Genomic DNA, 17,499 nt, shown 5'->3' with positions numbered 1-17,499 from the left:
TATAGACAATGACCAACACCAAGCACCTTTCAGGCCAGCTAACAGCACTGTGTAATGAAGTGTAATTAATGCCGAAAATTATGTTACAGTAAGTTGTCAAATATTTTTAGAAACTACACATGTGCATGAGTGTGCACATGCCTGTTGTTGTTATGTGATGAGGGGATCGTCCCAGCATTGCAAACGGGAAAAATAAACTAATGGAAATTGCGTCTTAAAAACGGTGCATGTGATAAATATGCGGACTCCACTGGATAATCGGCCGGTCAGATTGCCTGTTAAGTGGAAGGATGTGAGCATTAGCTATATAGTAAGTCTGTGCGGAGTTCAATATACCGCTCAAAAAAAGACAATTCGAATCCATGACCTTTAAAAAATGCAGATTCTGAACATATTATAGTCTATTCCGTTCCTTCTTTTGATACAACTGGTATACTACTATAAAGATGTATTTTATGCTCTTTCATGTAATATGGTCTTCTATAATCTAAGCTCTTTGTGTTATACTGTAAAGTTAAAGAAACAGGACAACTGTGCCTTTGTACTCTACAATAATGTCGTGTGAGCTATGCTGTTCTTGATGAAATTATCATTAACTATAACATTTTTTTTTCAACCGAGTCGAGTTGTATTACTACAAGGTAAATATATGGACGGCAACTGTAAAAGGTTACAAATCAAAATCCAGCTCATCGTTGGCCGTATCTATGTCTAATTGTCACCCTGCACGTTCTAAAGTACATCAATCCAAACAAACAATCATGTATTATAAGTAAAATGTTACCATTTTTTCTTCATGCTGAGAAAAAAGATATAATAATATTTTTACAGTGTGACTGTTTGAGAGACAGAGACTGACGTTGCTCTGTAGCAGAGTGTTACGTCTCTGTGGCTGTGCCTGTGTTTGCTCCTTTTTTTTTTTTGCTCTCTCGCGCTATCTCGCTTCAGGTCCATCCGCAGTTTCCTATTGGTCCATTGAATCGTCAATCTCCCGGGCTTCAAACGTGAACCTCCATGAGTCTCTTGCTCCACTCACAAACATCCCGGTAACATTAAAGAAGCGCCCACCGGGGAGCGCAGGTTGCTCAGGAGCGTCTCATTCATCCTATGTTGTTACGCTATAGTCAAAGCCGAATGTTGTGTGTTTGCGTCTACTGAGTGTCCATTCATACCCCGTCGGTTTCTTTGGTACTGTTCGTTTTTGTCACTATATGTGTTATATTTTGGGGTGACTCGTTTTTTCCGGTTTTTAGTTTTTATGAGGGGGAAAAAAAAAAGAAAAAAAAAAAAAAGAAAGAAAAGGAAAAAACTTGTGGATGGACAGGTTAAGAGGTTTTCGAGCCGAGCGAGCAGCTGAAAGACCCCATACAATGTGTACACGTAGGTATTTACCTTAACTTGTATTTAGGGACACACTAGTTTTTAGAGTGAGTGTGCGCACCTCTTGTTACCGTTTATGTCTATTGTGTTTTTGGAATTAAATTTAGTTTGAGAGTAATTGGTTTTTTTTAGGATTTTTAGTTTTAGGATTTTTTGTTTTTTTTAAGTTTTTTGTTTTATTTTTATTTTTTTGTTTTTGGTTTTTTTTTTTTTTTTTTTTTGTTTTTTTTTTTTTTTTTTTTTTTTTTTTTTTTTTTTTTTTTTTTTTTTTTTTTTTTTTGTTTTTTTTTTTTTTTTTTTTTTTTTTTTCTTTTTTTTTTTTTTTCTTCCGCGTTGTTTACTTCGCCGAGCACAAACCGATCCGCCCCGGAGAGCGAAAAGACGCAAATAAAGACCTTTTTTTTGCTGTAATGCTTCTTTTGTGTGTCTTTTTCTATAGTGTTTGTTTATTCTTAGTTTTATCTTTGCGTTTTTTTATTTTTTGTCTTTTTTGATTTTTCTTGTTGTTTTTTGTTTTTGTTACATTTTTTTTTGTGATTTAGATTAGTCAGTAGCTATGGGTGTCGTGTCCAATCAAATTAGTTAGTTATTTTGTTTATTTTGTATCCTGCCGTAGCAACCACTCTGCCCCCCCCCCCCCCCCCCTTCTCATTTCGTTTTAATTGGGAGTGGTGTGAGGACGTGTGGTCCGCTCGTCATTTAATTTTTAGTCATTTGTTTTTTGTTTTTACTTTCATTTTATTTTGATTTATTATTATTATTATTTATTTTAATATTGTTAATATTTTATAATTATTTATTTTTATTTTTAATTTTTTATTTTTTATTTTTTATTTTATTATTTTTTCTTTTCTTCCTTCTGACAACTCACTACTATTGGGATATAATAAATACCACCCTTATCGATTGAATTGCTTTCGGTTTGTTCTTGCCTTCCTCCATTTTCTACACACATTTAACTCCTGGGAAAAAATAAATCCTTTTATTTATTTTTCTTGAAGAGTTACTTCACTAAATACCCCCTAGACCATTAATTGGGTCCTAATACAGAGATTTGAAGAACTTTAGGCATGCTGTTCTTCCCTTGTCCTTGTCCCTTTTTTTGTTCCAGCTGTATTGGACTCGGGTCAGGTTGGCCATTGAACAGCACACCACGAAAAACAGTTACTCTGAGTAAGTGAGCAGTTTTTAGTTGCTTTTGTTTAGTGTTTTAGAGGAGGTTTTGCTCATCCTGGAGCTCGAGAAGCCATCTTTCCCTGAACTAACTCAAGAACATCACACACAAGGAGGCTATGGTAAAGGAAAAAATATTTCATTTAAAAAATAATAATGATGCCCAATGACGCCCTGAATAGGCACAGCTCCCCGTGACCAGGTAGTTCGGATACGCGGTAGAAAATGATGACTGAATGAAAGACTCATATCAAAACAATTATTATTCTATCTAATAGATTTTTATTTATTTAAATTTAATCTCACCTCAACTTATTTCTTTTATTTATTTATTTAATTATTTATTAGTTTCAAGTTTCACTTGCCTTATAACTGGGTTATATATGCTTATATTTCTATCATTTATATACAAATTCTATTCCTGCTTATTATTTTAATGATTGTACTTTTATTCTAGTTTCAAACATTATAACTATAATAATAAGATTGTATTAAATTTCATATATCATCTCATTTACACTGTGATTTCACAAATATTTTATTTATGAATGCATTTTTTAAACACTAAAGTACTTTAAAAAAATTATTATTAATAATAAAAAATAATAATAATAATAATAAAAATAATAATAATGCTAATAAGTATTTTACAAAGGAAAAACACAGGTTAGGGTTTTTTTTGTGACCATTCATAGTAAAATTGAGAGAAAATGTGTGACTCTCAGGAGATCAGCAGATATCATAAAATCAAAGCTGCCCACTAGTACTAAAAAAAACCTGCCACAACCGAGATCACATCACCACCACTCTGAAAGTGTTTATGATGAAGACGGAACGGAGAAATACACTAAAAAACCGTACAAAAGAACATCTGTACATTATTGAATACAGCCTAATTGATTATATTGATCACATTGAAAACAAACACGGAGTTAGTGACCGTTCGGTTAGAAATTTATCGACCACTCTCTGATGAAGAGATCATACATTTTTCTTATATATTAGCTGTAAACAAACTGAAACTTTTGACCTGTAAACTTAAAACCAGCCAGGGAGTTTGAAAACACCTACACTGATATAATGCACTTAGACAACACATTGGGTAACAATAAAGCTTGGTCCATGAACGAGGGTTGACGCCTTCTCTTGGCTCATGGACAAACTCTTGTATTCTTCTTGTAGAAACTCCAGTTTTGAGTTTAATGATGGTTAATGCTGCGTTTAAGAGGAAGTCAACCTGGAACGATGCTGGGACTGAATTCTGGCAAAACAGACAAAAATCAAAAACAAAAAAATCTGATATCTTTACAGTGGAACAGAAATTAAGTACATGAACATGACTTCCTCCCTGCACTTATCACTTGCTAGTAACCAAATTTTTAAAATAAAGTAGATGACGACTGTAAACATCCTTATGACTGGTGTACAAATAAGACTCAAATTTCAGTACAGGAAAGACTAAAGAAAAAAAAATTTCTAAAACATCCACAGAAATTTTGTGTATAAATAAGTTAAATGCACAAGATATGTATCAAAAAATGATCATTTCCCAATACAGAAAAGAACCAAAACATAGATCTGATTTTGAGAATATTGAGAACTTGGAGAATTTACACCCCAAGCCGTGTCTCTTTCAAAACCCTGGTTAGATTCAACAGTTTTGTGCAGTAAATATATCATATGAATAGGACAGGTATGCTATTATGCAAAGCCCTGATCTGCAACTCATCCTGATCTGCAACAAAACAACAGAAGTTTGGAATGGAAAGTGTACATTTGATCCTTTCCAGAGATGTGCCTCTGAATTTGTCGGTAGGTGCTTCATCTCTTAAGGCAAACTGTTTTCATGATGTAACAGACAAAGAGCACAATGTTAGTTAGTGATTGATTAAAAGTATTTAGTTCATGCATTATATTAATTTTGAAGGTCATTCTTTAGTCACAGCAGCAACTTAATGATAGCTGATATGCTTTTCTGAATGCTTTAAAAAAATTAACACAATGATACCATCATTATGCATTTAAGTTCTTATTTTAATTCTGATTGCCGTTTAGATGGACAGCTGTACTCAGCAACATCTTCGAAATTCCTTGGCTCAGAACCAGTTGTGAATCGGAGCTTAGATCAACTTAATTCCTGAATACATTGCTAGATGGTATGAATGTACATTTTATTACACTAAGTAAAGGGACTGATGATTCTACTGGTTTCATATATAATTTAAAACTCAACTTTACTCTCGTAACATTCTTTAATTCTTTGCGAATGTGACTGAGTATTTAGATGGTCACAGAATAGTTTATTGCATGAGGCTGAGGCAGATGGCAACCCAGTTCAAACAAAGACCTTAGGTGAAGACAATAATCCCTGGGTGGGTAAATAAAGGCACATAGTTCCTAATTCTGCATCAGTACATAAAACAGGATGTAACTAAAAATGCAGCAAGAATAGCTAATCAAACAAGATGGGAAACGATTATAAAATCAAAAAAAAGATTATCAACCCTGCCATGATTCTTTTATACATGAAGAGAACTTTTTTCCCTAGTTTGCGCTTTTTTTTTTTTTTTTTTTTAAAGTAATAAATGTAAAATGACAGAATAATCTGCTTATAGAACAATACATTTACCAAAAAAATTTTGGTTTGGATTTTATAATGATAATTGTAAACAAAATAACTAGTGTCCACTTGCTGTCATCTTTTTTTTGAAGCATTGTTCCTCATTACCCACTGAACTCTCCTTGCTAATGGGATGTGAGAGACAGCGGACCAGAAGCAGAAAAAGTGGACGTCATTTCTAAAGACTCACACTGAACTGACCTGTCCCGCAAACCAACAACACTTCTCATACAGGATGTTTTTTCGCTCTTCTGTCCAGACACCTGGAAAACCAGTATATTTCAATGGGTCTTCACTCCTCAGGGGTGAGTAATGTTCCGTTCAAAAAAATGCCAGCAGAATAAGATTAAAAAACTGCAGTGAAGAATACACGTTGTGATTTATGGAATGTAATCAGAAATGAAGGTTGAATACCAGCCAACAAATAGTACCACACCATTAAGGCAGAGGACTTAAACGTTACCATATTTTTTGTGTTAGATCAGCCTGAGTCTCAAAGGCATGTATTATCATCAAGGTTATGGTATCCCATTTGGACCTAACAACTATATTTTAAACAACTCACAGGTAAATTATAGTCAATAATGGTTTGCCATAACCTCAGAATAACAGATTATGTACAACCCATTAGTTTGTATGGCACAGTGGTCTAATGTTAGCAAACTCTTGCCTCACATCCTCAAATGTTTGGGAATTGATTCCCTAAACTGCCTTGTGTAAAGGAGCTTGCATGTTCACCCTGTACTCTTGTTTTCCACCTGCAGTCCCCAAAAGCCTCGTAGTCCTGTTGGATAGGATCTCTAAAATTTCCAGGGATTGAGCACCAGGTTCCTCACAACCCACTGTAGGGTAAGCTCCAGATAAATGTTGAGAATTTGCAATGTGTTCCCAATTTAAATCGCACTAGCATATTATTTCTGAATCAGACATTACGTATTAAATTGTATAATGTAAATTAAAAAAGGAAAAAAAAAAAAAAAAAAAACAATAATGAAACTGTACACCAAAGAACTCCCATACAAATGCAACATCTAACCCCCACTAGTTCAACCTTTGGACAATAAGTGACAGCCCATAGAACGTGCTGGATGGAAACAAGACAAGAGTCAAGTCAAGAAGCATTTATTGTCATTTCAACCATATATAGCTGTTGCAGTACATAGTGAAATGAGACAACGTTTCTCCAGGATCAAGGTGCTACATATAAACAAAGACAGGGCTAAAGACTTGTAAGTAGTCTTAGCCCACATAAAGTGTAACTGTGCAACCTGGTGCAAACAGTGCAGGACAAGACAAACAAGACAGACAAGACAGTGCAGGACAAAAGACAGTGCAGGACAAAAGACAGTGCAGGACAAAAGACAGTGCAGGACCAGACAGTGCAGGACAAGACAGTGCAGGACAAATGACAGTGCAGACACAATTTACAAGACAAAACAAAAAGAACAAAAAAATCAGTACACAAAAGACAATAAATAGTAAACAGTCACAGAAACAGCGCCGACCGACCAGTGTTAATACTGTATGTGTTAATATAGTATGTGCGAAATGGCTGAGATATTGTACAGTATGTGCAAAAACGGCTGAAATGTTGGGACAGTTTGTGCAAAAAACAGCAGACAAGGTGTGCAAAACAGCATGTAAACAGTTTGCTGGATTGTAAGCAGCATGTAAACAGTATGTTGTGTCAGGTGTGTGTGTTTTGTGAGGGTCTATGCAGTCCATACAGAATGATGTGTGTGTATGTTGTGCTCATACAGTAACATTTCAGTTGTTGAGAAGTCTGATGGCTTGTGGAAGAAACTGTTACACAGTCTGGTCGTGAGGGCCCCGAATGCTTCGGGTACCTTTTTCCAGATGCAGGAGGGGTGACGAGTGTGTGTGAGGGGTGTGTGGGGTCATCCACAATGCTGTTGGCTTAGCGGATGCAGCGTGTGGGTGTAAGTGACTTTGATAGAGGGAAGAGAGACCCCAATGATCTTCTCCGCTGTCCTCACAATCCGCTGCAGGGTCTTGCGTTCTGAGATGGGTGCAGTTCCCGAACCAGACAGTGATGCAGCTGCTCAGGATGCTCTCAATGGTCCCTCTGTAGAACATGGTCAGGATGGGGGGAGGGAGATGTGCCTTCCTCAGCCTCGTAGGAAGTAGAGACGCTGCTGGGCTTCCTGGTGATTGGCGCTGGTGTGGAGTGACCAGGTGAGGATTCTACCGCTAGATGAACACCAAGAAATTTGGTGCTCTTGACGATCTCCACAGATGATCCGTCGATGTTCTGCGGAGAGTAGTCACTCCGTGCTCCTCCTGAAGTCCACAACCATCTCTTTAGGTTTAATCCACATCAGAGAAAGGGTTGTTGGCTCTACTACCAGGCAGTTAGTTTGTTGCACCTCCTCCCTGTATGCTGACCGTCGTTCTTGTTGATGAGACCCACCACGGTCGTGTCATCAGCGAACTTGATAATATGATTCGATCTGTGCGTTGCTGCACAGTCGCTGAGTCAGCAGAGTGAACAGCAGTGAACTGAGCACGCAGCCTTGAGGAGCTCCATTGTTCAGTGTGGTGCTGAAGATGCTGTTCCCGATCCAGACTGACTGAAGTCTCCCAGTCAGGAAGTCCAGGATCCAGTTGCAGAGGGAGGTGTTTGTCCCAGCAGGCTCAGCTTCCCAATCAGGTGCTGAGGGATGATTGTATTGAATGCTGAACTAAAGTCTATGAACAGCATTCATACATAAGTGTCTTTATTGTCTAGGTGGGTTAGGGCTAAATCGAGGGCTGTGGAGCAATGGCGTCATCTGTGGAGCGGTTTGGACAATACGTGAACTGTAGGGGGTCCAGTGAGGGTGGTAGCTGGGTCTTGATGTGCCTCATGACGAGCTTCTCGAAGCACTTCATAATGATGGGTGTGAGTGCAACGGGAAGATAGTCATTGATGCAGGATACTGTAGATTTCTTTGGGACAGGGACAATGGTGGTAGTCTTGAGGCACATAGGAACAACGGTGCTGCTCAGGGAAATGTTGAAGATGTCATTAAAGACATCCACTAGCTGTTCTGCACATTCCCTGAGCACCCTGCCAGGAATGGTTGTCTGGTCCAGCAGCCTTCCGTGGGTTTAACTCTGCATAGAGATCTCCTCACGTCGGCCGTGATAGACAGAGTACCTGGTCGTCGGGGGGAGGGATGGACTTCCTCTGCGTTACGTTTGTCTGTACCTCGAACCGAGCGTAGAACTCGTTCAACGCGTCTGGGAGGGAGGCGTTGCTATCACAAGCAGGTGAAGCTGTCTTGTATTTGTGATCGCCTTATGCCCTGCCACATTGCGCCGGGTGTCTCCGCTGTCCTGGAAGTGGCTGTGGATAGTCCTGGGCGTGTGCGCACTTTGCCTCTCTGATGGCTCGGGACAGTTTGGCCCTTGCTGTTCTTAGGCCGCCCTGTCCCCTGTTCTGAAGGCTAGTCTCTAGTCCTCAGCAGAGCACGCACTTAGCAGTCATCCACGGCTTCTGGTTGGAGCTTGTAGTAATGGTCTTGGAGATGGTCACGTCATCAATGCACTTGCAGATGTAACGGTCACTGATGCCGCGTACTCCTCCAAGTTGACAGAGTCACCGTTGGTTGGCAGCCTCCCTGAAGATATTCCAGTCAGTGCACTCAAAGCAGTCCTGAAGAGCAGAGGTGGCTCCTGCTGGCCAGTGTTTTCACTTGCTTCATAACCGTTTTGAGCGTCTGACGAGTGGTCTGTATGCTGGAATTAGCATAACAGTGATGTGTCTGAGTAGCCGAGGTGGGGGGCGGGGCTCCGCACGGTATGCGCCGGGAATGTTTGTGTAAACAAGATCCAGCGTGATTTCACCTCTCGTAGCAAAGTCCACATGTTGATGGAATTTAGGGAGCACTGACTTGAGATTTGCATGGTTTGAAATCTCCGGCGATGATAAAAAGTCCGTCGGGGTGAACATTCTGTAGGTCACTAATAGCTCCGTATAGCTCACTTAGCGCCTCTTTAGCATTAGCGCTAGGAGGAATGTAAACTCCGACCAATGTAAACAGTAGTGAATTCCGTGGTAAATAAAATGGTCTGCATCTAACAGTCACAAACTCCACTGACGATGAGCAGTAACTAGAAACAAGCACAGAGTTCTTGCACCAATCCGTGTTGATATAAACACACACACCACCACCGCGAAGTCTTACGCACAGAGCTGCATTTCTGTCGGCTCTAAATGAAGTTAGCCCGTCCAGTTGAATGCGGCGTCCGGAACTCTGTCGCTGAGCCACGTCTCCGTGAAAACACACACGCAGCAGTTTCTAATCTCTCTCCGTGTAGAGCGTTTCGAGTCGGATGTAGTCCAGTTTATTGTCCAGGGAGCAAACGTTGGGCTAGTAGAATGGACGGGAGAGCCGGCCGGCTAGGGTTTGTTTTTTAGCCTAGCACGGACCCCCCGCCCGCTTACCGCCCCGCTTCCGCTTCCTCGCGCAACCGCTTTTCTGCGTCCCCTCTCCTGGTCTCTGGTATCAGGCGGTACTCGGGGACTGAGGGCCTGGTCTCCGCACGCAAGTCCGAGGTCACGTAGCTATACAGTACATCATCTGCAGGTTGGTTTTGTACGCGTTTCTGTACTTTATTAGGTCCTGATGGTGGTATACATGAACACCGCTGTGCCTGGCATCGGAAACGGGCACATGGAGAGAACTTATGGAGAAAAATCTCCACACAAATGCACAGGATCAACCTGGGACCCTGGCATTATGAGGTGGCAATGCTGCAAAGACCTTGCTGTCTTAGTATTGCATATACTATTTCATAATGTGCATTATTATGATATAAGAATTATTTAGTACTAACACACTCGTATGAAAGACCTGACTCAAATTTAATCATGGATACAATTGCCTCAAACAACTTATTTTTATTCTGATATGAAATTAATAAATTGTAGGAGTTTACATGATGCTATAAGGTGTGTTCAAATTATCTATGGGTGTCAACCTATAAATCAATGTAAATCAAGGAAATGCTTTAAATATAATTTTATTTCTGTTTTTCTTCCTACTTGCATATGAGTAATGCTGAGACATCCAGTTAAAAACAAAAATGTGCAGAAATGAATCCACATTGTAGCATATTCAAACATTAATTAGACATACTGTAGTTTTATTAACCAATGACTTATGACACTTGTTTCATAGCTGTAATTTTACTGACCGGTAATGCCGGAGTACTACAGCAGTGTGTCAGAATAATTAAGTCAGAATATAATATAGTATTATACTGCATACTGAAATTATATTTAATATTTTTTTTTTTGGAGGTGTATTTCCAGATCCAAGGAAATTATGTCCCAGTTCCTATTGATGCTCTTATAATTTCCTGAGTAATAGCTTACGTAATGACGGGCATTTTCTCTCCAAAAATACCACCTATGCAGTAGTTACCCTTCAGCTCATCGAGACCACCCACTGATGGATCAGACAGTGAAGCCTTCTGAGCAGCCCTACTGGTGAAGAAAGGAGCTGTGTTTACTCGTATAGTGGTGGCCAGCACTACTGCCCCTGAATGGGAGCAGCCCATCAGGTCATGTTTATTGGCACAGATACATAAATGTAAAATTTAGTGTACCAGGGTTTACATAATTTATACAGACTTATCCATGTATGTGTTAGTGTTCAATCAACTGTACAATCTTTGTAACAGCAAGTGGTAGCTGCTTTTCTTTTTGTTTTATAGTATGTAGAATATGGAGCAGATGGGATCGTTTATTGACTTTTGTCACAAAAAAAAAATAAAGCAAAATGTGACCGAGTCAATACTTGCCATTAGCATTTATGATATTAGTGAAAATCAAGCAGAGACGGCTGTGTCAAAGAACTCAAGTGATTTAATATTTTTTTTTTTTTTTTTTATAAATTGGAACTTATGGTAGACATTAGACTAAATAATTTGAATATTATAAAGCGAAGAAATAGTTATCTGTTTTTTAAGATATGGAGAATGATCGAAATGCATTTCACTTGATGAATTGTTATTATTCTTTTAATAATCTTACAAAATATTTTAGAAATAAAAATTTTTCCTACTGCTATTCACATTTTTAATATACATGCAAATCTATCTTTTTTTGCCTTCCCCCCCCCCCCAGGTTGTTCCCCCTCTTTCCTGCCCTCATCATACGCACGAGTAGAACTAATAAAAATAATACTATGACTTCCCATCCAGGCTATACCAGTACTCTTTCTGGTTCATTTAATTATTTCTACTTGTGATTCAGTTTAGTTTGATTCTGTTATAGTTTGACCATCTTTTTAATAATTGCTGCACATATTGTTTCAGGGTCAGCTGTATGCAGGCTCAGAGGAAGCAACGGTGCAGATGCCACTGAGTACATGTGACCATTACGCTTCCTTTATAGGACTGTGTGCTGGCCAGAGACCCGTACTGCGGCTGGGACCTCAGCGCTGAACCTGCATTGCTATAAAAAACATTCATCCAGATACACACCAGGTACTCAGCATATACTTCTCAGCTGCTGTAATATAGTGCTGTAAGGAAAAAAATCATGATGTGGTGTGCTGTTGGTAGAAAACCGGCAAAAAAGGAACAATGGGATTTGATGTACCTGAAGTTTAACTTTTTAGTAATTATTTACTTTTTAATTATTAACTTTAAATAATTATTTTATTTTAATTACATTACAAAACATTATAAATCTATTCATGCTCAGTATTTTACAGTATTTATTTTACTCTTTATTGACCTACAGTAGATTATCTGGAGCTAAGCAGTAACGTATAAAATGAACACATAATATAAACCTTATGTGCCTTCCAGCTAGATCTACTGCAAGTCCTTGTTATAAAAAATTCACTTAATCACCTTCTGACCAATCAGAATCAAGATTCAAACATCACTGTGTCTAAAATATTGCTCTAGACTCTACTCTAGAGAGGGAAGGTTAGATACATTGAATTTCCAGTCATGTCCATCTATTTTTTTTTTTTTCTCCAGTTAGGTGGTTCAGAGTCTGAGAGATGGAAATGCTGCATGTTTTCCTGTGTCAGTATGTAAACAGGTGGCCTTTTACATTCTTTGGTCAGCTGCAAGTCCAGGAACAGCAGAAATGTCTCTTTTTCCTCAAGATCCTGGTCATTATACCAACACTGATATTATTAGCTCTTGTGGTATGGACCTTCTACAAAGGGCATTTTGCTGTCCAGAGAAGGTCGAAAAAAGCTGAGGAAAGTCCACAGAGTGTGTTTGTCTGTCAGGAGCCACTGCAAATTGTTCAAGAAAGTTAAAAAAAAAAAAAACAATCAACAGAATAGCTGAATCCCCTGATATGACAAACCAGCATAATGGAGACAAATTGCTGCAGTGAAGTTTATTTTTTATTTTGCAGACACCTCAATGACAAATCCAAAATAATCCAGTTTCATAGCTCAAACCACACAATCTGAACTGCTTGGAGATTTAAAAACAGTTTTATAACACTTTATTATTTCGTTATTTTTAGACCTTGGTATTGCTTAAAACCCTAAAGCACTGAAACTGGTTTAAGCACAATATTTTGTTTGCCAGTTAAAAACAAAGGCCAAAAATAGATGTGATGTATTGAAGATTGTATATGGACTACTGAAGAGGATTATACAACCAGTCATCCATGGGATGGCAGCATAATTCATATTTCCTTCATAAATCTGTATTCTGGGGGATTCATTGAATGAGAGTGACCACCAGTTATGTTTTTTCTTTTTTAAAAATTTTTTTTTTTGATTATTCGAGCTAGTGTTAAATGGTTTTGGCGGAGGTCTCTGTGCATTAGAGCCTGTGCTCGTCTTTCCAGACAGGATACACAAAAGATTCTTTCAAAATCCATGTCAGATAACACCTTTGGCATGTCTAGACATCTACACTGAACACTTTTTAAAAACCTATAGCTGTTGAAGCCTCCAGATTCAGCACTGTGTTTCCAGGGCAGTAGCTCAATGAAATTTGCAGGACTTTTTTACCTCTCTCTCATTTGGTGTTTTTTTTAATTCTAACATTTTGTGAGCATTTTTTACTGTAAAATAAATGTTTGTGTAATGTCTTCTGTGTACAGAACCATTATTTTCAGTCTTGAAAAGGAAAATTTGTAAGGAAAATTAAGTTGTTGTTTAAAAAAATATTTTTATTGTTGCAAAATAATAGGACACAACCATTTAAATCTAATCATTTGAGGAGAGTCAATTCAGTTATACAAAAATATCCAGAATTTGCTTTACTATCATTTTAATTACAGGGTAACCTCATCCACATATCTTTTAAAATACTTTTGTTCCCATGAGTAAAGACCTGGTGCAAAGATTACTGTTTACTCAACAATGAAATGCTACACTGCAATGTGAAAGCATCTTAAGTAACTTACATATTCACGTTGAAGTTTAAACCTTAAGTACAAGATAACTGTTTGTACAGATGTCTTGAGCATCAGCTTCTCATCTCCTGTAGCAATAGCGCTTGAAATGAAAACCACAGCTGAAGATTCCCTTGGAGAACTGGCAGCAGAAGCCGTGTCGATGTGAGCACTCCCATTCATGGATGACCATCTTAAATACAATGTCCTCGTAGGGCGGCCTGGCGTGAAAACGCATAATGCTAATTTCCTTGTTGTCCAGACTCGGATCAAGGAAGTACTGAGGCATGGAACATTTGTCGATCAGGTCCGGGTAGAAGATGTTTAACTAGTAACCCTGGACAATTTTGGGGGGGTGACTTTGGAGGCAATGACAACTACAGCAATGAGGTGACAACAGAGAATGTGACATGACAAATAGCTGACCACTTCATATTTCCATGCTAACTTTCATTTCCCATGAACACAACTGTGACCTGCAGATGTCTGCGAGCGAGCTGGAGGTGCTCGGAGGGCTGCAGGAGCACGGGACTGTAACGACCCAAGTCGTACTCAGCCTGGTTCTGCCTCCATCAGATCCTCGTCCGTCAGCACAGACTCCGCTGCTCCACTTTTCTCTCCCTCCTCACCCTCTTCTGCATCTCCTTCTCACCTCCCCCCTTCTCTGCAGAGGCTCTGGAGCTTGGCCCTGCCTCTCATCTCCACTTTCTTCCTCTTTGTCTTTACTTTCCTCTGCCTGCATCGGCAGACAGGTATAAAGGGCGGCTTTCCTTACCCTATATTTTGACAGTATTATGACCCCAATAAAACAATAAAATCATAACCCATAATCGATAAAATCATAAAGTTTATGACTGTAATTATATCATGTTTACTGATAGGAATAGGTCAAAGGTCAGACCTTTTATCTGACATATGTATGTCATGATTTTATGTTAGGTTTAGGTTAAAAGTTCATAATAATAAATTTAATGATTGTATTGATATATTGCTTACCGATAGGATTTATTTGTGTTGACTCCAAGTAGTTAAAGACCCCCCTTTCCCTCCCACCACCCCCTATTTCATATTGGTTAGCCCCAATGTGTCTGCTTCAAGTAGATAGGTGACAAGTAATTAAAAACAAGTGTTTGATTCACCTTTTTTTAAAGGTTTGTTTATGACCTCAGATGAAACAGTATTGTAAAAAAAAGGCCATGTGTGTTTGTTCCAAGGTGATAGGAGACAAGTAATTAAAACTCATGTTTGATCCGGGGTGATAGGGTTACCCCCTCCCCTCAGACTAGGTGGTAATCAAATCATGATTATGCCACTCCGCAGTCTTTTTATTTATTTTTTATTTTTTTATATTGTAACCAATCATAAGCAAACAAACAAACAAGGTACATAATCAAATCACAAAGTAACATTACAATAATCAGCCATAGGTTGAGCATAGCCAATAACAAACAGAGATCACAATAAAACAAACTGACAAAAAAAAAATAAAATGAATAAAAATAAAATAAATAAAAAAAAAATACAAATTAGTAAATAAATATATATGTATCAAAATAAATCAAAAGGGCTTTATTTCAAATTAGTTCATTTCTGTCTAACAGAGAAATCAATTTGAGGGCTTTTGTGTGTTTAACTAATTTTAAGGATTCGCACAAGAGTTTAAACTCATTCATCCACTGGTTAAAGTTAGGTCTAGATTTAAACCATCTGCACTTATGAATGAAAAACTTCCCAAGACATAACAAGAAATTACAACCAATTACAATTTCAACCTCCCTAGACTGTAACCAGTTTTGCATATCTCTCCAAAAAGGTTGCACCATATCACAAAAGAAGAACACATGCTGTATTTGTTTCACAAAAAACACAGTTATTCACATCAAGATTAAATTTCAATCTTAAAAATTCGTTGGTGGACTAAATCTCATTTAAAATTTTGAAATTCACCTCTTTAGCTTTAGGAGGGAGGGGGAAAGACAAATATTTTTTTTCTTATTTTTTTAATTTCAGAGTTACAAAATCCTTAAGCATGTAGTCCCGTTTAATAGGGTTTGGATAATAAGCATGTAAAATTTTCTAATGACTCTGTTTGTGCATTTTTGTCACAAAAGTCACAACCTTCTAAGGAGAGCTGCCTCTATTCTGGGGAGACCTTGGAGAACAAAATGTCTTCTCTAACCATTAATCTTACAACAGTTGGAATAGCTCTAATTATTCTATTGTAAACATTAACAGAGCACTGCAGTTGGTATTTCTCACAAAATTCTCTGTATGCCACCCCGCATAGTTAGGAAATAGTTAGGAGCGTCTCTCAGACTGATCGTTAGCCAATGGGGGGGGGGGGGGACCTATAACGTCACACAATGTGAGCAAACGCGCGCACACGCGCAAACGCGCAGACGTCCCTCTGAGCAAACACGCGCACACGCCCCCCTGAGCAAACGCGCATGAGCAAAAACGCGCACACGCCCACTGACAAAACACGAGCACACGCGCAAACGCGCATGAGCAAAAACGGGCACACGCCCCCTGAGCAAACACGCGCAAACGCGCGTACGTCCCCCTGAGATAAACACGCATGAACAAAAACGCGCACACGCCCCCTGAGCAAACGCGCATGAGCAAAAGCAGGCATAGAGAACACACAAACGCGCACACGCCCGCCTGAGCAAACGCGCATGAGCAAAAACGCGCACACGCCCCCTGAGCAAACACGCGCACACGCGCAAACGCGCACACGCCCCCTAAGCAAACGCGAAAACGCGGCCCTCAAGGGGAATTCCATTCTAACTCTTAGATTTGTGTTTTCAGTTGATTGTTTTATCACATATTACTAAGATACTAAGATAGATTCCAAACATATATACAAAAATAACTTTAAAGCATCTTTAATAGAATCAAACAAAATCCAGAGACAAATTGTAGTGTTTGGACTCATTAGAAACTTTCCTCTTCCAATACAAAATTCTACCAATAAATGTATAACATGTATTTGAACAGTTTGAACCTGTTCATCTTGGATTTTTAAGATTTTAACCAAATAATCTGCTGTCTTTCCAGTTCTGGATGCCTTCTGTCTGCACAAGGTCATAATCGAGGAAGATGTCGGTCAAGCACTGAGTAGAATGTGTTGGGCAGGTTCTGGTTTGTAATCAGTTGGAACTCTGTATACACTTATGTTTTTAAAAAGACATGACAGAAAACAAAAGCATATTTATAGATGAATTTGGTAAATCTACTTCCATCCCATTGAGCAAAAAAGAGCCCTATATAAAGTAAAGAAACCCAACTACACCGAATGTGGTGTATGTTATCAGCAAATGAATAACAGAAAAAGCGTTACTACACATTACCTCTGACTCCATTTTAAGAGCAGGCCAGAGTTCCATTAGCTCTTTCACTGGTTCACAGTGGTCTGTCGTCACAGGGCAAATGTGGTCTGCATCATCTTTCTAATGAGGGGTAGGTTCTTTATAGGTTCTTAGAATTCCTTATGCTTAACACAAAGTTAATTACTATAAAGTTATAAAATCATGAAAATGGAATACAACTAATACTGTTTTCATAGTAATGTGTTTGTTTCATACCATGTGTAGAGATAGATAATTGTATATTAATATTTTATGTTATAACAGTATAAGGCGGGTACTACATCATTGGTGTAGTGTTAGTGGTTTAATATCAAGTAGGAATATGGTAGTAGTTCTGGACTTATACTGGAGCACTGCTTTATACTTTAGATTCTGAACAGACATTCTCAGATGTGCAAATATCATTCTGTCAGAACTTGACCACAATATAGTTCTACATCACTTTGCCAACTTAGTTTTAAAGCATCTTAAATTGTATAGTTGCTTTCCTACATACAGTACATTCCTGCAATCGCACTTGCTTTCTCACTCTCCTATAACTGTGTATCAATGGCACCAAGCACGAC

The 17,499-nt window shown here is 38.5% G+C and overlaps 1 pseudogene; it reads left to right on the top strand.

The window, feature by feature from the left end:
• LOC132843187 (semaphorin-4E-like) overlaps positions 1-16,714 on the top strand; it is a 55,069-nt pseudogene extending 38,355 nt beyond the window's left edge.
• Positions 16,715-17,499: the final 785 nt, after the last annotated feature.

The sequence above is a fragment of the Tachysurus vachellii genome, chromosome 1 (genome assembly GCF_030014155.1).
Source record: "Tachysurus vachellii isolate PV-2020 chromosome 1, HZAU_Pvac_v1, whole genome shotgun sequence".
NCBI lineage: Eukaryota > Metazoa > Chordata > Actinopteri > Siluriformes > Bagridae > Tachysurus > Tachysurus vachellii.
This window is presented reverse-complemented; position numbering and strand designations above follow the sequence as displayed.